Source organism: Ambystoma mexicanum, chromosome 2p (assembly GCF_040938575.1).
Source record: "Ambystoma mexicanum isolate Mex_15411 chromosome 2p, UKY_AmexF1_1, whole genome shotgun sequence".
Taxonomy (NCBI): domain Eukaryota; kingdom Metazoa; phylum Chordata; class Amphibia; order Caudata; family Ambystomatidae; genus Ambystoma; species Ambystoma mexicanum.
The window spans coordinates 1,464,839,235-1,464,864,271 of NC_090923.1; the positions used below are offsets into that span (position 1 = coordinate 1,464,839,235).

The following is a 25,037-nucleotide window of genomic DNA, read 5'->3' on the forward strand; positions in this document are numbered from 1 at the left end:
AAATCACACAATGCAAAGGTGACACCGGCTGCCCGGGACCAGTTCTTCTCCCTCTGTGCAGAATCCAAGCCTTGATACTCTCCCAGCTGGATGTGGCAATGCCCTCCTCGTAGGTGCCAACAGCTGCAAGACTGGTGCGGCTGGAGCTCATCCAGCATGCTGCAGCATGCCTCAAACAGGGCTGAAGTAAGACGACCACACAAACCCCACACGTAAGGAACTTTGCTGGTTACTCCTACGGGATCGCATCACTTTCACCATGCTCTCCATCACCTGCAAAGCACTGAGGTGCCAGGTCCTATCGGACCTAGACAAGAAACTCACTGCCTCCGCAGGACAATGCAACAGCAGTTGGCCAAGCTACCACCAGCTAGGAATCCAGGAGATGATCAGAATACAGGCGTTCTCCTGCTACACACCTACACTCTGGAACAACACATAGACCAACCCGCATCCGGACCCCGCCCCCGCCCCACTGTAGGAAAGAACTGAAGACCATGCTCCTCAAGCAACCCTTCACTGACCAATGAGGACAAGGTAGGCAGTGGTGCCATTGCTCCCTTTACTATCCCACTCCCTCCTACTATGTTACCGCCGCCTCTCTTTGTAGCCATGTTTGTGCTGTATGAATCACCTACACAAATCTATACGTGCATACACAGGTGTTTCATCAAGTCGCGCCTGAGGCTATACGACCTGCCTTGGTATTCAGTCCCCAGACAAGCTTCTACACACTTTGGTTGGGTATATTCTGATATTTATGTGTATTTACTAATGAACAGTGTGTCATTTCGAGCATAAACGGCTTACAAAGAAGGCAGTCCTAGGTCAGGTGCTTTCAGATCAAAGCATTGTTTGATCGAGTGATTTCTATCAGTTGGTGAAGGGTTAATAGTAGGACAATATAAGTGGGATAGGGCCCAGAGAACGTAACAGACCGAGGCCAGTATTCGTATTGGGAGGGGAAGCAATGAGAGGGATGGGGGCATGGGTGGGAAGAAAGAAGTGTCCTGCACCATTTCAACAGCTTAGCAAATCCCCCCTTTAAAGTCCTATGGCCTTCCCATGGGTGACCACGTAGCCCCACCTGGCCATATTGAAGCCTTTGAGGAAACACCAAACTAGAGAAAGATTGAGAAAGGACATAGGCAGAGGCATGATAATGCGGCTGTACACTAGTGTTTCTAGGCACGATCAGCTCATGTGCTGCTCGTCTGCTTGGCGTAAAGACCAGGCTACGTCAACCTGAATGAAGATGCTCTGCCGGTCCTTACACATCATCCGTAGTCTGGAACTGTACCACTTTGAGATCTCTAACTTAAGTGCGCGACACACCGATTGCTTCCGCGTACATTGAGACTCCATGCAGAGAAAATAAGTCTCCTGCTTCCTGGAAATATGATGCCTTCCTTATTTGCCGCGGTGTGAGCCCCGTTTCCTGGGTTCTACCGTTTAGGGAGCAAGCAATGACTGAACCGTGGTCTCGGTCCTGCCATCTGGGCTTCTCCTCAAAGTAGGCCAGAAGACCCATTTCATCTTCTCATTAATGGTCTTAGTGCCACCACAAATCTCGTCAAACAAGAAGTCCCATTCCATGCTGCTTTGGCAATTAATTAATTATGTAATTTTCTATGACGCACTTAACACCGGAGACCAGTCTGCAAGCACAGGACCAGGATTTGAACCTGTGTTGCTTTGCATTGTCTTGCTTCCAAGACAAGCACGTTGCCCCATAGCTCTATCCTTGGTGCAGGCCGTTTTTTATTTTTTTCACAGGAGACTGGCTCTGCGTGTATTATTTAGGGTGGGCATCAAGGATGGGCATGGATCAGAAAGCTCCGGTCCAGCAGGTAATTTGTTAGGGAGGGGGGGTGTGGGGAAGGGAGTGCGGATGTCTTGGGGGTCAGAAGGTGTACGTTGTGGGGGTTTGGTGGCAGGGAGCAGGTAGGGGCCATTGAGGAACTCAAGATGGTGGCACTCAGGAAGGGGCGCAGGCAACAGAAGAATGCAGACGGGACAGTGGCATTTCATGCCCGAATTTCCAGACACCTTGTTGGCTGAGCCCCCACCCCCTGTTGCAAATGTGGATCTTGTTGTGTAGTTCTATAAGCTTCTCCCCCTGCGTGATCCCCACCCTGTCTGAAACAGCTTCCTCGGAGCCCCTTCTCTCGTTGCTGTCAGCTTGGAGAGACCGAGGTGTAAGTAGCTCTTCCATCGTCCTGAGCGGTTTGTCCTTCGATGACCTCTTGTATACACAGGACCAATGTAGCAGCATCACACGAGAGGGCCGTTTATTTCACTACACGGACAGCACTCCTGTCAGGAATGGCTCTCTGGGGAGAACCACTGGTCTCATACGCTGACTGGCCACAAACATAAACGTAGGACTACCCAAACAACTTTCCGAATTCTCTCCCTCTTGCATCCCTGGCCTCACCCCTTCGGGCGCGATCCAGCGGTATTTCCCGCACGCCTCTTGCATACACATGGTGCAGACTGTACTGGAAATGTTCGCATGTTGAAAGCAAAGGAGCCTTTGCTCCGATTACTATTACAGGAGATTATATGTATTTCTTTCACAACCAGACTCTGCAGCACAGTCACTTCCTTCCTGTGACTGTTCCCCGAAAGGCTGGGGTGTCGGAGCCAGTAGAGATCTTGCTTAAAAGTGTCAAAATGGAAACTATTATAATCTTTATCCGATGTATAATTGTAGCCGATTATGAAGATGTAATCTTTCCCTGCAGCTGAGCTGGGATTGTGACAGCGGTCACCTTTCCTTACCCCAAAACCCGGACAAGGTTTTCCAAACAACACAACTCTCAGGGCAATTCTGAGACAGGCCGGCAAACCTGGAACGCCTGGTCACTACATAAGCCCCACTTGGCGGTTCCGGGACAGGACTACACGTCCCATGAATCAGCGCGGCCACACGTGCACATGGTGACATGCAGAATGCACAGCGCTTCCCTCCAGGGACTGCTGGGAGGCGAACCCTAACACCATGATCAGTATTTTGGGCTTTGATTTTTAAAGTACTGGCTGAATTTGTCCAAATGGTCCATACAACAATTTTTTCTAAGTTTTGGGGTGTTTCCTAAATATGTCCTAAAGCACTTTGGAAAAACACGCTATATAAATTACTAATTATTATCTTTCCCCGGGATCTGCACCTCTGCTGTTTAGTGTTGTGACCATGCTGATTGGCTGGCCTTTTTTCCTACCTGGATACCTTACCTCAGATTTACCTGTGTACGTGCTCCTGCCTGGTGTGGTATGGTATTGTTTATTTATATAGCGCTTATACACAGGCAAGTGTTTCAAAGCGCTCAAGCAGTGTGGGAACATAGGGAGAAAAACAACAGTCACTCAGAGCCCTTGAAAATCTGAGACGATAATAGTCTGCACAGGCATTAAATACATGTAACAGTATGGGATAAAGCAAATAGGCCTGACGGCGATTCTGCAATTTTAACAGTCCAATAAGGGGTGAAGACAGGGGAGAAACAGACAGAAGATCTTTAGGCGTGGCGCGTACGGATCGTGCAAGTGAACAGAGGTTCACAGGGAGGGGAGGATCAAGTGCACCCGGTCAGTTGAGACAGGGGTAAGTGCAGAGTGAACCACTCTATTGGGTTAATTTCTCAGTGCATTGGTGTGGGTGGGGTGTAGGGCCCTGAGGCAAGTGTGAGAGAGGACTGCCGGGGGTGCCGGGGACCAGTGAGACTCTGAGGTACACCAGGTGCCCAGTCAGCATGCTGTAAGGAATGCAAAGGAAAGAGGGAAAGGACAGAGAACTAGGTTAGCAGGGTAGCACGAGAGAGAAGGAAGAGAAGAGGAAGGTCTTGAGGAGTTTCCGGAAATTTCAGGAGATTCAGCTCAAGGCGTAGGGCGGCAGGGAGGCTATTTCAAAGGGAGGCACCCGCTGAAGATAAGGATCTCCCACCAAATCTTTGCTTGGAGAACCGGCTCACTCGTAAAAGGTTGGAGGTAGATGGGCAGAGTGCTCGCGAGGGACAGTATTAAGGTAGGCAGTGTTGAAGGTAGGTAGGCCCCAGAAAGCCTTGTGGACAATGCAAAGGGTCTTGAATTTCATCCTTGCAGCCACAGGGAGCCAGTGGAGGATTTTCAGCGCCTGGCCACCCTGTATGGCTCACTGTTTTTTCCTTTACCTGGGAACTGCCTGCAGGCCCCCTACGTGCCTGGAACCGCTGTTCCTACGGCTTTTCTGGATTACCGTCTGCGCGGCCTTGACTTGCTTTCGATCAAGGGTACCCACAAACATTTTCTTGGAGTCCCACATGTTCGGTTTTCTTTTTGTCGGAGGGCCACATTGATAACTTCCCGCTGTCATAAAATGGAAACACTAATACCACTAGTGTGATGATATAGTATGAGGGGTTACAAGTCCAGAAAAATAATTTGCTATTCTTAAAAGCACACTGAGAAAGTAATATTGATAATACATGAGATGATTACAGTATGAGATCATGATGGGTTTTGGCAGTCCTACTCAAGGAATTCTGGTGTCCACTGGTGCCAAATGGTGCATTTTAAAGCACGCAGGGAAGTAACATTAGTGATATACAAAGGGATGCACATTTCAATTTCTAGTGTGGTTTGGGAATTTTCCACCAACAAAAATGGTGAAAAAAATGTATAAAGTATAAAGCACTTTGGGGCAGTAGCGCTGACCAAAAAGGTGATGGGGTTGGACAACTTCACAAAGATATTTTTAGAACATGATTAAAATAGCATGCGTTTTGGGCCATATTATACATATGAGGGATTAGCTGCGACAGGGTGGCATTAATGTGGCATTTGAGGCTCCACTTAGTCTAGGGTGCTCACACGTACACATGTGAGGCGGTACAGTACGCCGCAAGGTTAACTATCTGAGCTATCCAAGGGGACCGCTCAGAAGTAAAGTTCTCGTCTCCTACATGGGGCCAACCTGCACTTTGCAAGTTTGAATCCTGAAGCCGTGCTAACTTAGCCTTTTCTCGCTTCAAGGTTGACAAATTGGGTACCATAACATGGGGTACTGACGTGACGCACTAAAAAATAGCCTAATTCGTGGAGCGTTTAGCGCCGTGTAAAGCCACTTTTCCATAGTATTATACCATGCATATAAGGCAGGCCTGGAAGTGGATGCTGTGACAGGGACATTTGACAGAGCACTTGTCATATGATTGCAGCATCTGCACATAGGGGGGCTGCGCTTTACACCTCTTGACTACACATCCACTGGCATTACTGTGGCCTTTGAGGCGGTGCAATGCATTTGCTGCAAGTAACTGCACATGACGGGCTGCACATTTCTTTTAGTGACTAAATAATGCATGTGCAAAATTAGATATTGGGCATGGTTTGCTTGTGCCAGCAACCCAAGGTTGTCATATCAAAGTTCCACATCTGGCATTGGAGGGCATGCTGAGATCTTTCAGGCGGTGCCTGCATACATCGGACGCACCTGCACATATAATGCAGCTCTTTAAATTAAAAAGTGTTACCTGTGTCCCAACACAAGAATTCAATGCAAAAGTCAAACCATATGGCTGTGACAATGCCCATTTTCTTTCATTGTTTACCTTTCTCCCTCATGGGATGTATTTTTATGTTTGTAATTCGTATTAGCTGCCCCCACGTACCACCTCTGACTGTGACAGACTGGCTGTCTGCCATGACCTTGAAGTCGAAGTTGATAGTAAAACAAATATTTAGAGCTGCTGAAGCTCGCCCAGCAGGCCGGCTTCAGGCCTGATTGCCTGATGGCCGCAGCGCCAGGCTCAGCAGCGGAGGCAAGGCACAGGTGAGCGGCGTTTGGCCACAGTGAATGGTCTGAGGGCTTCCAGCGGCCTGCTGCTGCCGTGCAATGGGCATTCCTGTGTCGGATTGTGCCTGTGGACTGTTCTTTTTTTTTGTGTCCTCTTGTTCTAGGCTGTTTCCTCTGCTATTTAGACTTGAACCAAATATCTATAGAATTGTAATTGGTTATTTACAATGCGCTTAATACGCAGAGGTTCTTAAGCGGGGAGCCAGGCCCGCCAGTGCCTCAGGCATAACGCCCTTGCCTCTCCTCTGCATGACCCCGCACCCACAGCCACCACATCTACTCGCCGACAGCTGGCAATATCCATTCATGCCACTTTCCTCTTCCCACTTTCTGTCAGTGGCGTCTCTAGGAATCATATTTGGGGGGGCACAGAAGGGACCACAGGTAAAAGTAGGGGGGGGCGCCTATAAAAGGGCTATTACTATGATTTCCCCAACTCACGTGGGACCCACACCTGGCATCTTTCCCCCTACCACCCAGAACCCAAGTCCTGTACCTCGTATCCTGCCTCTCCCCACCAGAGCCCAGGCCCCGTACCTGGCATCCTGCCTCCCCTCCACCACCTGGCATCCTGCCTCCCCTCCAGCAGAGCCCAGGCCCTGTACCTGGCATCCTGCCTCCCCTCCAGCATAGCCAAGGCCCTGTACCTGGCATCCTGCCTCTCCCGACCAGAGCCCAGGCCCCGTACTTGGCATCCTGCCTCCCCTCCACCAGAACCCAGGCCCCGTACCTGGCATCCTGCCTCCCCTCCACCAGAGCCCAGGCCCCGTACCTGGCATCCTGCCTCCCCTCCACCACCTGGCATCCTGCCTCCCCTGCAGCAGAGCCCAGGCCCTGTACCTGGCATCCTGCCTCCCCTCCAGCATAGCCAAGGCCCTGTACCTGGCATCCTGCCTCTCCCGACCAGAGCCCAGGCCCCGTACTTGGCATCCTGCCTCCCCTCCACCAGAACCCAGGCCCCGTACCTGGCATCCTGCCTCCCCTCCACCAGAGCCCAGGCCCTATACCTGGCATTCTGCCTCCCCTCCACCACCTGCATCCTGCCTCCCCCCAGCAAAGCCCAGGCCCCGTACCTGGCATCCTGCCTCCCCTCCACCAGAGCCCAGGCCCCGTACCTGGCATCCTGCCTCCCCTCCACCAGAGCCCAGGCCCCGTACCTGGCATCCTGCCTCCCCCCCACCAGAGCCCAGGCCCCGAACCTGTCATCCTGCCTCCCCTCCACCAGAGCCCAGGCCCCATACCTGGCATCCTGCCTCCCACCCACCAGAGCCCAGGCCCCGTACCTGTCATCCTGCCTCCCCTCCAGCAGAGCCCAGGCCCCGTACCTGGCATCCTGCCTCCCCTCCAGCAGAGCCCAGGCCCCGGCCCCCGTACCTGGCATCCTGCCTCCCCTCCACCAGAGCCCAGGCCCTGGCCCCGTACCTGGCATCCTGTCTCCCCTCCAGCAGAGCCCAGGCCCCGTACCTGTTATCCTGCCTCCCCTCCAGCAGAGCCCAGGCCCCGTACCTGGCATCCTGCCTCCCCTCCAGCAGAGCCCAGGCCCCGGCCCCCGTACCTGGCATCCTGCCTCCCCTCCACCAGAGCCCAGGCCCTGGCCCCCATACCTGGCATCCTGCCTCCCCTCCAGCAGAGCCCAGGCCACGTACCTGGCATCCTGCCTCCCCTCCAGCAGAGCCCAGGCCCCGGCTCCTGGCATCCTGCCTCCCCTCCACCAGAGCCCAGGCCCTGGCCCCCGTACCTGGCATCCTGTCTCCCCTCCACCAGAGCCCAGGCCCTGGCCCCTTACCTGTTATCCTGCCTCCCCTCCAGCAGAGCCCAGGCCCCATACCTGGCATCCTGCCTCCCCTCCAGCAGAGCCCAGGCCCCGTACCTGGCATCCTGCCTCCCCTCCAGCAGAGCCCAGGCCCCGGCCCCCGTACCTGGCATCCTGCCTCCCCTCCACCAGAGCCCAGGCCCTGGCCCCCGTACTTGGCATCCTGCCTCCCCTCCACCAGAACCCAGGCCCCGTACCTGGCATTCTGCCTCCCCTCCACCACCTGGCATCCTGCCTCCCCTCCAGCAGAGCCCAGGCCCCGGCCCCCGTACCTGGCATCCTGCCTCCCCTCCACCAGAGCCCAGGCCCTGGCCCCTTACCTGTTATCCTGCCTCCCCTCCAGCAGAGCCCAGGCCCCGTACCTGGCATCCTGCCTCCCCTCCAGCAGAGCCCAGGCCCCGTACCTGGCATCCTGCCTCCCCTCCAGCAGAGCCCAGGCCCTGGCCCCCGTACCTGGCATCCTGCCTCCCCTCCACCAGAGCCCAGGCCCTGGCCCCTTACTTGTTATCCTGCCTCCACACCAACATAGCACAGGGACCATATCTGCCATTCTGCCGCCCCACCCCCATAACACAAGCCCCATACCTGGAATAGTGCCTGTTCAACAACCAGTGGCCACAACACAAGCCCCAAGCATGTCACACCCCCCCCCCCAACACCAGAGCCTAAGCCCCATAATAATGTTCCCATTGATATAAGCAAATAGATGAGGAACTGGGATTTTTCCAAACTGAAAAAGGTTGTCTCCCAGTTATCAGGTGGTCTGTAACAGTAACTACCTGAAAATCATTCTACCCCCCTACCAAATAACCCATCCTCACGTACAACTCCTCACTGACTCAATAAGGATTACAGAATAGAAAGCAAACCACCCCAGGAAATTCCCTAAATAGAACACCAACTGACCACAGATACACCAATACAGCTCCCCACACTCTTTAAACACCACAAGGACAGACACATCAATCACATAAACAATGGAAGTTACCAAGCTGGAGCGCACATTAACCACTGCTCCAAACAACTCACAAAATATATAAAGCTTGCACACCGCAGAGAAGCCTACCTTTTCAGATCATGCACACATCAACTTTGCAACAAAACAACCATCCTCTGCTTTTGCATCAGTTTCCCATCGCCCTCTTGAAGATCCTGAAAACTCAAGAAACCGTGAAAATGGTGGCCTGTGTACTATACACAACTCAATAACATAGCATAACAGAGCATGGCAAAATGCTTCACTCATTCTCCTGTGGGGCCATACTATGGGCCATTTTGGTGACTGGCAGCCATAGATGAAGAAATTATTGTTGGCTCTGCTGAGGTCAGTCCACTATGCATTACATTATTGGCCCAGGTTCACACAATTTGGTGAAACAATAAAACTGGGATTTCAACCCAATCTACAGTTTAGACATTTGAACACATGACTTTCGAGTTCAACTTGCTACACATATGCAGATTTTGGATTTCAAAGCCTACAATAATACTGCCGGATAGAGCAGAGTGCCTGGCCATGTGTGAGAAGGGGACTGAGTCCTTTTTATGCTTGTAATTGTGAGACGTATAGTTGTGCTAAATTTCGAATGGGATAGAAAAAAATTCATGTCCCAGAATCTAGAAGGAGGAATTCAGGACTGGATGGCCTTCTCATGCCTGGCCACTGGAAACGTGAAAGTTGTAAACTATCTCAAATTAATGTAACCTTAAAATATGTAACTCCTTAGTGAAACATGTTAAGCCAAAAGAATAGTGTTGTAGTTTTATTGTCCACATCCTTAAAGGAAAAATCGAAGTCGTAGAATTGCAAAATAATGCAAGCCTGTAAAAGCCTTCCTTTACACAACTGCACTTTTCTCACTTTAAGAATCAATAAAAAATATTTTGTAGTTAAGTCACTAGGATAAAGATTACATTTGTCACAAACTTCCAGCTTGCTGAGCAACTTTTTAAGAATATTTAACTCTCCCTACAAAGCAATCTGATTTTCCCATGTTAAAGTAGTAGAGCTAATTGTAAACTTTGAAAAGTAACCTTATGTAACTTTAAATATCTTGTAAGTGCACACCCACATACCAGGTAAGCCATCTGATAGGAGTCTCTCAGATGAAATACAGAACTCATCAGATAAAAGACAAAGGAGTCATTGTCAGCCATTAAGGCCATGATAAAGGGCAGGGCTGCGTGCAGGCCAGTCAAGGAGCTGTGTTCAGTTGGAGATTGAATGGGCTTTGCTGTAAAGTCAACAAGCCCACTTTAAGCAGACTTGGCAAACACTCCCAGGGCAGCACCACCTGTCCCTGGGAGGGGTGGCACACACAGGGGCACAGCATTTATCAGGGGAAGCCTGCTCTCCCCCTACCCTAGAGATACGACTGCTTTCTCTCACCTTGGGCTTCTGTCTTCACCTGGGGAAGCGTTGCATTCAGACTGGCAGCAGTTTGGTGGGCACTATCACTAATCGGGTCCAAGCCCTAGTAAAGAGGACACTCAGGAATCAGGCGTATTCAGTTTACTTTCCCTAAGGGCAACCGATGCACAGCCCTTTTGGAGGTAAACATCCTCCAAATGGAGAGGGCACCGGGTTGGGTGGGTGGGGGCAGCAGGAGTGGAGGGACAATGGCGTCCTGGCCCTGGCCCGCCCAGTCTCAGGGTTCTAACCCTCCTTCCGCACGCAGCGCGCAAAGGTGGTGTCATGGTGCCATGTCCTCAGAGGCTGGTGCGCCATTGGGAGGAGAGGGCGAGGGCATGGCCTGAAGGGACGGGGAACACGTCTGGTGGGCTTGACGGCAGCATGGAGGGTCTGGCAGAGCATCAATATGCCATTTACGTGCGTCCATAGAGGGTGGGAGCACTGGGTGCCCCCTCTTCCTCCTCGGGAGTCCTTCTGCCGGTCCTACTCCCCGCCGCACACGCCGTGGACTATGCGAAGCCCTTTTCCGGCCACCTCATCTCCCTTCAGATCTGGTTCCCGACTGTCGCCTGGTCTCCTGCCCTTGGTTGCAGCTGAGCCCCTCGTGTTTCGCTGGTGCGGTGTCCCCGGGTCAGGAGTCTTAAAGAAGGTAACATGAGATGAGGGGGGTGTTCCAGACCCGGGGGGCAGTGCGCAGTCTCTGGAGGGCACGGGGAGCAGTGGTTGTGGTGGCGGTGCAGTGGGTGATGGTGGGGCGTCTGGGTGGGGGTTATTGAGACTGTCTTGCGCATGTGGGCTAGGGAGCTGGGAGGACTGCGGCATGGCGGTTGAAGGGGAAGGCACAAAGAGGGTGTTTTACGGATTGTTGTGCCGGGATAGACCTGTGCGCAGAGTGCGACGGAGCGGATTCAGTTGTTCAAGGGTGGTACCGAGTAGTAGGGGGCTGCTATTTGTCCTTCGAAAGGATAGCAGCGATACTCTGCTTTAACATAGTAGTGTTAGGAATGATCCGGTATTTCGAGTATTATACGTCTATAGGGCATTCGGCAATGGGCACTGCACAATTTGGAGCCATCTTTGCAATTATGGTCCAGGAGAAGGTTTGTCCTGTAGTTGGGCAGTCATGTCCCAACTACAGGAAGGGGGCAGGCAGTGTCTCTAAGGAGTTGCATCGGTGGCCCAATGCAGGGACTGGGCCACGGAGGAAGGAGATGGATCCCATAGCAAATACCTGCCTTCCAACGCAGCATTCCCCCCAGTAAAAAAGAGGAAGGCAGTATCTACGGAGGATGAGACCGCAGCCGCGTCGCCGGTGGTGATCATGATAGCGTCAAAACCAACGGTGACCCCCGTTGAGGCAGAGGGGCAAGGTACAAGAGGGGCACCCAGAAGCGGGGCATCCGGGCAGTCAGAGGGCAAAGGGGATAAAACAGCTACACCACTGATGCCCAGCAAAGAGAATGTGGACAGGACAGCAGGGTCAGATGGCATAAGCAGTGGAGCAAACCAGACTCGGGGGACAGGACCAGGGCCTGTGGGGAACTCTGGTCGAAATATATGCAGCATGGGACAGCATGTGGGACAATCAGGATGGAACGCATGGGCAGGAGGGCCACACGAGGGCACACTGTTTCTGGCCTCCTTGCCCTGGACACCCCTGTGGGGACCATTTTATTTATTTATTTATTATTATTTTTTTTTTGTAAGGCATGCTAGCCGTGCAGGGGCATCGAGGAACTGTTGCTAGAGGATGTCTTAGTTACATGAAGATTCTTTGCTCAAGGTTACAATGAGCGTTAAAATAGAGTGAGGGGAAAATTGTTATATACAGGTTACAAGTGAACTTTTAGCGAGATAATCAGTTACATATCTTCGGCATCGTTTTTATGGATCTCCTGAAGGCAAAATGGGAATCTATGGCCCTGAGATGGGCAGGAAGGGAGTTCCAGTGCATGGCTGCCATGACCGGGAAACTGGAGGCTCCCGCGCGAGTCCTTAAGGTCCTGGGAATGGTGATGTGGTTGGTGTAAGCGGTCCTGGTGGGCTTGTCCGAGACCGGTTTTGTGATTCTTTTTGACAAGTACCAGGGAGCGGTGTCATGGATGCACTTATGTGTGAGTGCGAGAGTTTTGAAGATGATATACTCTTTGATCGGTAGCCAATGCACCTGTTTTCTGATAGCAGAAATGTGTTCCCTCTTAGAAATCACAGTGGCAGCCCGGGGGGCGTTGTTCTGGACAATCTATAATTTCCAGATATTCTTGGAGGACGTGCCTAATAGGAGGGCATTACAATAATCATTGCTCTCGCTATAGTGAGGCAGTTCTGCTCAGAGAGGAAAGTTTGTGCTGCATTGAGCAGGTTTGAATGGTAGGCTCCGGAGGACGCTATGGTGCTGACCTGTCTGTCCATAGGGAGGTTAGAGTCTAAGTAGACCCCCAGGGTTTTGACCACTTGGGAGACGGTTATAGGTGAGTTGTCAATCAAGAAGGAGCAGTACTGTTTGTCCAGTTTGTTTATAGTTGCAGGTGATTCAATAAGTTGCAGCTCAGTTTTTTCTCTGTTGAGGCATAGCCAGTTCTCCGCCATCTATCTTTGGATTGTGGAGTAGACAGTGTTGAAGGTTTCAGAGTCAGTTTCAGAGTCGCCAGAGAGGGGAATGAGGATCTGCGTATCCTCGGCATAATTAGTATAGGCAATGCCTAACGCGTCCAGGATGTTGAAAAGTGGCCTCATGAATAGGTCATAGAGGGTGGGTGAGATACCGGAGCCTTGTGGGACTCCACATTTGATGATGCTCGGGTGAGCACAGGCTTGGTTTAAAAGACTTTCATGACTCTTTCCTTAAGAAAGGAAGTAATCCATGCTGTTGCCAATAGGGAGAAATTTGCAGCGGAGGAGAGATGGTGACAAAGAGTGGTGTGGTCAATCAAGTCAAAAGCCACAGATAGGTCAAGGAGCAGAAGTATCGCTGGTTTACCGCAGTCTCTAAAATCATCCATTTGATTTTTTAAGTCCAAAAGGGTGGTCTCTGTGCTCTGGCCAGGACGGAAACCTGATTGTCGAAACCCCGGTAGGTTGTTGGCCTCTAGAAATGTTTGGACTTGCAGGTAGGCTGCTTTGTCGAGGACCTTCAATAGAAATGGTACTGTGGTAAAGGGCTTGTAGTTCTTTGGTACGTTAGGGTGTAGTGAAGGTTTCTGCAGAAGGCGGCGTACCCATGCTTCCTTGAGGCAGGATGGGACATATCCTGTTTTGAAGGAGGCATTGATAAATGGTGTTAGGAACGGTGCAAGTGTATTGGTGCAGTCTTTGATAAGCTGAGCTGGGCATACATCCCCCTTACAATTAGATGGTGTAATAGATTTCATGACGGTGATGACTTCTTGCTCCTTCATTTCTTTGAAAGTGAAGGGAGGTGATTTGAGGGAAGGGCTGCTCTGAAGATAGGCTCTTTGGTGGTTAAGGGCCTTTTGGTGGGCTGGGACTTTCTCCTGGAGGGTGGTGAGCTTTTGAAGCACAGCATTTTGGACTTTACTGCACCATTCTTTGTCTTTAGTAAGGGTTTCTGGTATAGGGGTTGGAGGTTCTAGCTCCCTGAAAATGGAGAAGATTTCCTTCGTATCTGATTTAGCGCCTGCTCTCCTTGTGTTAAATGAGGTAGCTTTGGCTTTGATGATGGCAGATTGGTATTCTTTCGAAATAACATTGAATGCATGTTTGTTGGAGTCAGCGGATGAAGCTTTCCATAATGAGTGTGCTGCCCTTTTCCTTGAGCGCAGTTTGCCAAGTTCTGGGGAGAACCAGCCATTACACTGTTTGGTACGTTTAGCTTTCCTGAGGGTAAGTGGGGTGATGGTGTCAACCGCTTTGGTTATAATGGAGTTAACGGCAGTGGCAAGGGTTTCAGGGTCACTAGAGAAGGGTGGTTGGAGGGCAGGAACCAGGAGGAAGGGTGTGAGCCTTTCCTTGGTAAATTGGCGGGAGCTTCTAGTGAGTGCAGGTTGGAGGGGAATCAACTGCTTAGTGGTGCCCTTTGGGACGGTCAGGTCAAAATGGACAATAAGATGGTCCGACCACAGAGTGGGATTGATAGCTTTGACGGTGATCGGGCAGTTATGGTGCGCCACCCAGTCAAGGATACGTCCCTTGATGTGTGTGGGCTGTGTGACTGCTTGTTTAAAGCCCAAGGTATACAGAGCTATGTTAAGGGTGGCTGCTTGGGAGTCATTGGGGTCATAAAGGCCTAAGTTGAGGTCTCCAAGCAGGATGGCTCTTGTGGTTTTTTTCTGATTTGATAACAAGTACATGAGGGCATCTCGGAATTCTCTGGACGGCCCAGGGATCCAGTAGACAATATGGAGAGCGATGGTGCAATTAGGTAAAGGTTTGATTTAAAAGAGGAGGTATTCACTATTACAGATGAGTTCTTCTTCTAGCTTTCTAATCTGAAAGGACTCTTTAGCTATGAGAGCCACCCCCCCGCCTTTGTGGGTGGTACGGTCTTGCCTAAAAACAGTGTCGCCTGAGGGATGGCTAAAGAATTGTTAAATGTGGCCGTAGCCTCTGACCGCCAGCTGGAGGATCCCCTTCAACCGACATGACGTTCAGACTGCTTGGCTACATCAAGTTAGCGTTGACTGAATTATCAGTCGTGTTTTTAGAAAAGTACTGTGTTTTTCAATTTTCTAATTAAACGGTATTATTCAGATAATGAGCTCGAAACATAATTTAATATGTATATTTTAAACATATTTTAAACATATAATGAAATACAAATAAAACATTTATGGTTTCTAAATTTCTTTGCTCTTGGTATGGTTTGATCTGTGCCCCCCTCCTAGTTCCATAGACGGGTTCCTCCATAACTTGTTTTTTTCCGCTGACACACTTTACGTTTATTAGGGCTGGGCCTGAGGCTTCGTGGAGCCATGCTTCACTAATAATGAAGAGGTCTAGGTGCTCGTGCAGTGTTGTTCTCAGTGCACGGGAATTGCGCCAGAAATGCAGACTTTTCCATGAATCAGGCCCCAGGTATTGGGTTGATACTCATGAAACGTTCGGCTACTTTTAATACAGTTAATTATAATACTCTAACAAGCAAGCTTTTATTGCTGGACTGTGCCATGCCGTGTTTTCCTACCGACCACGGCCTGGCTTGTTAGTTTGTTGTCAGTGATGTTTTGCTCCTGATTGCTGTATTGTTTCATGATTGCGCTTTGTATTACCCTGCTCCCCTTCAATCCATTCTTCTTGGGCAACAATCAGAGACACTGTACCATGTTTTATACGCAAAGCTGCGGCGTAGAGACCTTGCTCAGTCTCCCACCATACCTTGCTTCACACCTCATGACACCACTCAGTACCCTGAACTTAATGACCAGAACCACCATAAAGTACAGACCCGACATACATGAACCGACCCCGATGACAACACATATCCAAGCATGAAGCGAAGACACGAGCCCATCGGCTAACCACACAACCATAGCGCTTAAATGCACCACAACAGACAGTGGCCAAATACACAATATACACATCTAACTAAAGATACCCTAAGTCTATGCCTTAACAAACTACATGCCAAAAACAACTATGAGCCGTAACGTAAATGTATGGCGTCAAAACGTTGCGTATGGCTTTTTCACCATGCATTCACGTCACTGCTCGTTATCATCCGTTTGTATGGTGGAGAGAGGGGCGGAATGCATAAAGCCGGCGGACGCCATAGCGAACCATTGTAAACGCTACTTGCGATGTGGGCATGGTAGGCAGTGATGCAAAAGGTGTAGTATATGCTTGTATGGTATATTATGTTAAAGGGATTTGTACCATACACCATCACCACTGGAAGTGGCCTCCAGGCGCTCTGACGGCTGCTTTGTGACCGACACATTGGCACTCTGCCGTGCAAATGACCAAACTCTGGCGGTGGGGGGCCGCCTACGTACATGTCTACACGTATTGGGCGGCTGCCTGCCGCCAAATTACGGTGACCTCCAAAATGAGCTTTCTGGAAGCTGGCTCGCCCAGAGAGCCCGTTTCCGTACTATCTGTGGGCATTAAAACCTAAGCAACGCCATCTTGCAGGGGTCCCTCTACTCATCCTAACCAGGCCCAACCCCTTCTCCCACAGATCCCAGAGCATGAAAGATGAAAGGGCCTGCAATTGCACTAAATGAAACCCCAAAACATGACATATGTACAGAGAGGAGAAATGAGGCGCTGGCTTAGTAATGGCGTTCAGACCTGAGTGCATTAACCTACCTGTACCCAGGTCCTTCCCAGCGGAGTCCTGGGCGGGGGTAAACCCGCTCTCTTAAACGGGAGTCGTTCCTCTTTTGTGCCTCCCGGGGAGGGGGCGGGGCCGGCCTCCCCAGCAATGGCTCCATTGGGGGAGAACTCTTTACTGACAAGTGGCTTGGTATGTTTAGCCGCCTGCATGTGCCTGGCAGATCAAACAGTGTCCTTCACAAACACACACGCCCAGTTCACAACCAAGTCACGCTGTGCAACATTCCATTCTTGCGGACTAAATCACAGGGTGATCTTGTGTCAACATTTGCATCAATTGTAAAGTCTCTTAAAAAAGAGTCATTTGCGAGCTCTTCAGGTGAAGGCGCTCGTGGTGCCGCCGGCTGTTCTTCTCCTGGGAGCCATCGTTACCCCGAAATGGCTAATCGCCCCTAACAGAGTCCTTCATTGGTTATCCATCTACTTGCCCCCCAGCCCTCCCTCTGTCGACGAAAGACCGGAGGGGTGGCTGTAGTGACCTGCCACCCTCTCGCTTCATGACAAAGACAGGCCTTTAAATAGCAGCACAGCTGGGCAAGCCAGCCGCATCGGAAGACCCTGTGAAACCAGCCCTACTGTGACAAGAGCACACAGACCAAGAAGACTACAAACCCACGACTACATACTCACCCGGAGAAGATGGAGTAATCAGGCTCAAGCCTCGGTATCCAAGAAGAAGGTGAAGCGCCAAGACATGCAGCCGGGGAGGGCGAGGCGATGTCTGTGGGACTGGCTTCACCCCAGCCCTACTCGCCTTGTATAGATACCGTCAAGGAGGGGAGGGGGACTAAAAGAGGCCCTGGAAATAATGACTGGGGACCAAAAGAGGCCCTGGAAATAATTACTGGGGACTAAAAGAGGCCCTGGAAATAATTACTGGGGACCAAAAGAGGCCCTGGAAATAATGTTCAAAGTGGCCCCATATTACACATTATCAGCAAGCCCAACCCTTTTCCTATGAGAGCGTTTGGAAATGCCACACAAAAGAGGCCCAGCGTGAAGAGGCCTACTGAGAAATCTCCATAGTCCACCCCTGGATACCCTCCTGCCAATGTGCTGGACTGTACTCTTGCTCTAGACTACCAGCCTTTCGGGGACACTGGCCTGCTGCCAAGTACGGGGTCGGTCGGTTCTAAGATTTGCGGAACCTTGTGGTGCAAACGATCAGCCGGCACCCACTGTGCGTGAATCTGACGTCATAGAGAGCGTCATCATTCTTTGTTACTAGAGGGTATTATGTGAAGTTACATCACAAGTAGTTGCCAGGAGTAAGCCAAAAGACACACGTTTCCCATATGCAGGATATGACTAGTCACTGGTATTATAAATGTCTATTTAAGCACGGTTGATTTTTTTAAATAGTGTACACTGTGCAGGTGGTTCACTTTTAGGGACTCTGCCTCCCATTTTGGCTGATAAGGCTCAGTGAGATAGAGCGATTTGCACAGGATCACACACTTTAAATAAATAGTGATGCCATGGCTTACGCTATGTCTGCAATGTTGGCACTTGACCACATATCTTCTCAACTCTCTTTGGTACAAATGCATTAATGTTTGGCTTTCAAGTGGAAAAACAGTGCTGTTTTATAGAGATGACTTGAAAAGCATACGCATAACAATAAATCAATCAATTATGCACATCTGTATAGAAGCACATGAGCAAAGAACATGATTGTACTTGTATTGTTCCAGTCTGGCGAGCCTTAACAATCTCCCCATGGTTTGCAACTGTCCTGCTACGACTTAAAGACACTCCTCAAAGCGAGCAGTGCGATACGTGTATCTGCTTGTAGTCACTTTTTGGCACAGACATGCAGACTGTTACTATGGGAATGTGAAGCTATACAGGGAAAGACTTTTTGCCAACATGCATTATCAACTAAATGGTTTAAAAAGCGATGTACACTTTGTTACAACTTTGCTTAACTGTCTTGAGAAATGGCACACATTTGTGTAGCCAACTTGGGTTGTGCTGAGGCATTGACGCGCAAATGCTATGGTTGCCCCTTTTGTCATACTTACTTGGTGAACACATTCGTCCCCACACTCCACGTTCACCTTCAGCAACCCTTCCTGCCATGCCCTTCCCTCCACGATGAGACAATTTTGGTGCCACGTGGCCAGCAAAGGTTGTTATGCAGGGCCGAGACGGCCTGCCGGCCCCACTTCCGTGAGCGGCCCTGGGCGGATGCACAGACTGCCCAGGCCTAGCACCGGCATCGGCAAAGTCTGACTGCTTCCCAACATGGCGGCCCGCCTCTGGGCAGAACAGCGCAGGCCCAGGCCTGCCTTTGGCGGGCTTCTGTCCTTAGCTGATGACGAGCGTAATCAATAGTGGAAGCCATGTATGAAAGGACCCCCATACCCCAGTCTCATACGGCTGGCTTTGCATTGCGATGCTATGGTTTCCAGGCAACTCACCGGGCTCAGAGCTTTGGGGTCTCAGTCAATCAGTGTGGCTTCGGCTACTGCAGCGGCTTGGGCTGTCATTGGCGAGGGCTCATGGGAGTGATAGTCCAACGCTTCAGGAGAGCCCCTATCTTCCTGTGGAGTTGCAGCTTTTGCACTGGCCTCCCTGCTCAACAAGGGTCCACCTTGACCGCTGCTTCTCCTGATGTGCACCCGAAGTCTGTAACAATACCCAGTGGCCCCAAAGCACAGTAAGGCAGCTCAGGCCCAGAGACAGCTGCTGAGATGGGCCCCTGGCTGGGCCCTCTTCCCTTCCCCTCTACATGTCTCCCCCTGTGCAGCGCTCCGTGGCCTACCAGCTGGGGTTGCGCCATTGCAATCTCCACACACATTGGCAGTTCCCTCCCAATCCATCTACTGCGGCCCACTTCATGCCACTGTTACCAAGGGCCGATGCTTCGCAGCCAAAAGCGCCGTGCATTCTGGCACTTGTAGTTCCATTCCCCCCTTATGAGATACGTCTAGTCTTGCAAGCGCCGGCATACAAAGGGCTGCAACACCCCCTGGCGTTCACAAAATCCCTTAACACCCGTCTTTTCCGGAGACGTCAATGGCACATAGGCACGGCTATGCGCCCTCTAAAGTCGGGATCCAGGCAGGTGGGTACAACACTCCAGCCATCCTGGACTCAGCTGAACACAATGTGCTCAGCCTTTCACCCTTCCGAGGTCGATACACTGAGTACCACCCTGTGGGATAATAACGTCTTGCGTTATTCCAGCGCTCCGACATCTATGGGGGTGCAGCGCTACATAAGAAACACCTTGCTGTTACTATGCCAGAAAGCAGAGCGCGCTGGAGGTGGACTCAATCGGCTGAATGGACCTGTTCACCTTTTAATCTCTTGCCGCCTGCACGCTACATAGACCGAGGGTGCTGGGGGGAGGGGGACTCTGCAGGAACGCTGGCCTGTCCTTCAGATGAAGCCCTTCCTCTGCCAGTACTCCCTGTGGTTGTGTAGTTAGGGCACCAGGAGCAGGGGTGCACTGGGAACCAAAAGTGGCGCTGGGGGCGCTTTTCAAAGGAGCCCCATACAATACCGTGCAAGTAAGTCCAAACCATCTAATGAGGGTTTGGGGGGATTCTCCCATAAGAACATTAAAAAAAATGTGTCAGAATAGTGCATTTTAAAGCCCATTCACAACTAGTATGGGTTCAACAGCAGTTAAACATATACAAAAACTGGCATATAACATGTGTCTGAATGAGCAATAAAATACCGGAAGCTTGATGACACATTCTTACTTCAAAGGGATGTGGGGGGGGGGAGATGGAAGGCACTAAGGGGAGAAAGACTGTAAGAGGCCCATGCTGCGAGGCCGACAGGCAAATCTCGCGAGATCCCTGTAGGCCAGTTCAGCACGGACCAGGAGCCCGGACCACAGGGCGCAATGGTGGCGGTGTGTGGCCAGGGTGAAAGGCCGCTCGCAAGCGCATCACTTCAGCGCACCGCCCCCGTGCCGCGCGGGCTCCTGTAACAGACCAGGTGCCTAAACCGGGACATTGCTGCCTCTGTCTGTGACTGGCCTATAGGGAACTCTGGAGATTTCCCGGTGGGCCTCTGCACCCTGGGCCTCTTTTCTGTGGTAGTTCCAAATGTTCTCATAGGAAAAGCATTTGGCTTGCTGAAAATGTGTCATAAGGGGCCACTTTGAAAATTATATCCAGGGCCTCTTTTGGTCCCCAGTAATTATTTCCAGGGTCTCTTTTAGTTCCCAGTCCAGTGTCACCAATGGGAAGCCATTGCTTGTCATTAAGGCGCCCCCAATCCGTACCCTAACCTCACAAGAGCAGGCTTACCACGGCATGACCCTCGCATCGCCTACCTCTCTCCACTGAGAACCACCCGGAGCGCCTTCATTGCGCTTGTCTTCCGTATAACGCTCTGATTCAGCTAACAAGTGTCGCTTAGCACACCCCGAAAACTCAAAATCGATAACATCAGTCTCCCCGTGTGACACATGCAATGCATTCACATCCGTTAAGTGTCCGTGTCTTTGTGCAGCACACCTGGGCCAGCCTGGAGCCATCCCTGGGGGTAAGGAGAGGTGGCCGGTGCTTGGCCTGGGCGACCTCTGAGGGGGACAGGGTCGGATAGGGGAGCAGCCTTGGCCAGTCCCACCAGGAGGAGGGGGCGCAGGGCGGCCTCGCCCGCTCAGTAACTGAGGTACTCGCCGAGAGTCGCGCACAACTTAACGTCCAGCGCTTTGTGAGTGGGACAACACGAGCGCATGTGTCATTGGGTTTAACGCAGACTCGGACATTGCTTATGCGCACATAACGATGGCGTATTGTGTCTACACAAAACATACATTTATAAAGCAATCTAGGACTGTGGGAGGAGTCCAAACTAAGCTAGTAAGGAAAGCAACCAAACATGCAGGTATCACCCTAATCGCCAGTACCTGGATCCAGGCCCTCAGCGGAGAATAGACGTCGTGGCGCGGACGGTGCGTGTGTAATGTACACCGGGCTGAACTGCCTGCCCTCGTGCACACTCCCGGAACAGCACCCGAAAGCGGTGGACAGCTGACGACGCCCGTCCCACCCTTATCTTTCCCGGAGTGTAGTGTCCAGCGGAGTCCCAGTGACAGGTGCACGCAGTCCTGCCCGGCCAAGGAGAGCGGAAAGCGGCTCGCCTGTCACCGCTTCCTGTGTCACTCGTGTGGGAGGAGAGGGGCGCCCAGCCTCCTCTGTACCTGGGCCAGATTCCAGACATTCCTGAAGAACGAGTTCCCGTGTGCCCGAGCCCAGCCCCGGCCCTCGGGCGCGGGGGCCACCGCTGCACCTGACGGGGTGCACGGCAACAGGCGCCACGCCAGAGCCAGGCGTGGGGGGTGGCTACCGAAAGAGGGGCAGCAAACTGGCTGGCAAATGCAATGCCCTCACCTGGCCAACATCACGACGAGGGGAGGAAGGGGAGATCCTGTGGCGTAACACCCATATACTCCCCTCAAGACCCACCGACACCCTAAACTAAAGCTCGAGAGACAACCCCGCGTGCAAGCATGCGCACCTGTATACGCACACACCACCACAGTCACACAAAGGACACCCCACACACCAGATGGCACTTGCATGGGAACCCACCTACTTATAAACCTATGCGCATAAACGCCGCGCAATGGGGCGGAAGACCCGAAGTGCAGTCAAGTGCGCCATGACAGCTGGACACAGGTACATGGAAAGGGCGATCGGAGAGACGTCCGAGCGCGAGCTTCATTCGCTGGGAACAGGTATTTCTGGAATGCGGTTCCAGGCACGCCCTGAGCTGCCATCCTGCAGGGCTGCTCCCGCTTACCGACCGACAGGTGCTCACATCTTCAGGAGTTTCAGCGTCACCCCCCGCCCCTCCCCCGTCTTCTTGGCAGAGATGTGAGGGACTGACGGGCCCCTCCCTCCCGAGAAACCACATATACCTGAACAAAATCAAAGCAATAGGGGGCTGCTTACCACACCCATAACACATTTCAAAGCACCACGTTATGGGGAGCAGATGGTCTGCAAGGGTATCCAATATACACTAGCATTCCTCTATAGGGAGTGGCCATCAGGGGTCGAAGCAGTGCCTTAAGTGGCACTACAAAATGAGCCGGGGCTCATCAAGAGGCGTGGCCTAACGGCGGGGGTCGCCTGCTGGCCCTGCCAGGCAGCCTTTTGTAGAGATCAGCACCCTCTCCCCCTGGGGGAGAAGTTGCTCATCTCTGCCTTTATTTTCTAAAGGCTTGCCTGGCAGGGGACAGCGCCTCGCCTATTCAGCCTTAATGATGGCGCTGGCCCTCGCCAGCTGGGGAGGGGCAGCATCACCATTAAGGCTGAAGGGGTGAGGCCTCGGGAAGCTGAGGCCGTTTCCTGAAGCCTGAAACTCCAGCGAATGCGCGGGAGCTTCAGGATATAGAAAACAAGGCCTCTACTTCCAGCAGCCTCACGTTTTCTCTGTAATGGTGGCGCTGGCCCACGGGCATCTCTTGCTTGAAGGGATGCCTCGCATGTGCGGCGCCACCATGATGGCATTTTTTCTGAAGCATGAAGCTTTCGCACACGAGCGAGAAATTCAGGCTTTAGAAAAAAAGTATTTTCGTGTAGTGGCCGGGCCTGTCAAGGCAGATTAGTGGGCCCCGGCAGGGCCCCGCCTCAAAATGAGATTTCGGAGCCTGCCCGCGGCAGGCCCTGGCCCACTTAAATCCATAGGTCGAAGTGTAGTGAAATGAGTGGATCTGTGTCCCCTATGACCCCCAACCCCCCCCGACTGTTTACCTACCTTAATTCTTCCCCAGTTCAAACCTGATAGCCGGGCCCTGACTTTCCTCCATTCCCTTCCACCCCAACTCTGTTTTACATCTGTACTATCAACACTGAATGAAACTGTGAACAAATGATCTTACAATACCTTACTTTCAATCTCCCAACAGCATGCAGCTTTATGCACCGTCCACTTTCCAATGACCCATCATTCTCACTTCTTAGGAGACATGCCCAGGACTATAGCCACCCCTCCCACACGTTACCAGCGCACACAGCTGTGCCTGCAGCAATTTCATGTTCATCATGCTTAATTGCAGAAGTCAAACGCTGATCACTGCGGTTTGCTTTGGGGCTCCGGAATGGCCGTCATGCCCAAAGCAGATTATTCAAAGCAAACCAGTGCCGAATGATAGCTCTGGAAGATGTGAAATTAGAGTGTTCCGACCAGGACCCATGTTCGAATCCTCAGTAGTGGGGAAGCAAAAAACCAAGATACCCTTCCTGGCAGTCTAGGAACAGTAAAATGTTGTGGAGCAGCGGACATGGCTGGACAGACCCTAGACGCAATCCTTTGCAAGAGAAATCCTGTTACAACTGCTCCCCCAATGCACATCCTAAGGAGCCTCCACCTCTTAATACCCTTCGTGATCGACCCACCACTACGAATACAACCTAACCCCCAATGAACCCTGTATTCACTAGAGAAACTGGAAATCTGTAAACCTCGTTCACTTAAACACCAAACTGGAATCCGCAAAACCATCGATGACCATCTTGACGTCACCCAACATTGATGAAAGAACTGAGAAAATCCAAAAGTGAGTCACTAAACACTAGAAATGTCGCAGCTGAAAAGCCATTCACCCCTTCACTAAACAAACAGAGGCAAGATGGTTCACACCTCACCTCAGAGCACAGAATGTTTTTTTTTTACGGAAAACTGCAACAAAAATGGAGGAAAAACTACAATCAGCAGAACAAAATAGCATAAAAACCAGATATCACTATAGAAAGCCGAAATCCCCAAAGCAAAAATACTTTACTACACTGAACGCATCAACAACTCAACCAACACCCAGAAAGAGATGTTCAGCATCATCAACAAGCTATGCAATCCAACAGCCTGCAACAACACACCCACATCCCCACAAAAACTATGCAACAACCTAGCAAAACACTTCAAAAAGAAAATCTCAAGCATGTAGCAAATCATCAAGAGCAGACCGTAAATGCAAACAACACTCCTAACCAACCGACACCCCAACAAACCGCAAGACTAATTTTCTTCCCACCTGTTTCGACAGAAAAATTCACCAGTTTAGTGGAAAAAAGCTACAAAGCACGCTCGCCAACAGACCCCTGCCCACTAGAAATGTCCAAGGCCATGCTGCCCCAAAAACATCTACAGAATATGTCCACAACCTCTTTAACAACTCGCTGACAACAGGAAATGTACCTTGAAGCTTCAAATCGGTACACCTGAAACCACTCCTTAAAGACCATTCGTGAAAAAGACCCAACCAACTACCGATCAATATCAAACATCCCATACCCGGCAAAACTCTTAGAATGCTACTTCTATGAACAAATCCTGGAACATGTAAAAAACAACCATCTACTAGACCAAGTGCAAGTCTGATTCAGACAAATGAGAGGAACGGAAACAGCATTACTTTCAATATGGGATGATCTAAAAAACAATGCCGACTCCAACGTCACCTCAGCACTAATACTACTAGGCCTACCAGCAGCCTTCGACACAGTGTACCACAAAACCCTCATCAAAAGACTGGGAGGAAATAGTAATCAGCAAAACAGCTTTATTATGGTTAATATCCTTCCTCACAGACATGGTGAATACAACATGGCTAAGTCCCTTCAACTTAGCCCCACATACAACAACCTGAGGAGTTTCACAAGGCTAAACATTCTTGCCACTTATTTTTAACATCTACATGAGCCCGC

General features: G+C 51.2%; 1 protein-coding gene across 2 annotated transcripts in view; it reads right to left on the reverse strand.

Annotated features, from left to right (window-relative positions):
* PPL (periplakin) overlaps positions 1 to 25,037 on the reverse strand; it is a 261,709-nt gene that overhangs the window by 200,249 nt on the left and 36,423 nt on the right. The window contains exon 1 of one of the 2 annotated variants that reach the window (XM_069646043.1): positions 21,233 to 21,453. The exons of the other annotated variant lie outside the window; for it this stretch is intronic. The gene's annotated coding sequence lies outside the window, so the exon portion shown is untranslated. Of the gene's footprint in view, positions 1 to 21,232; positions 21,454 to 25,037 lie in introns of those variants that run through there. 2 annotated transcript variants of the gene reach the window in all.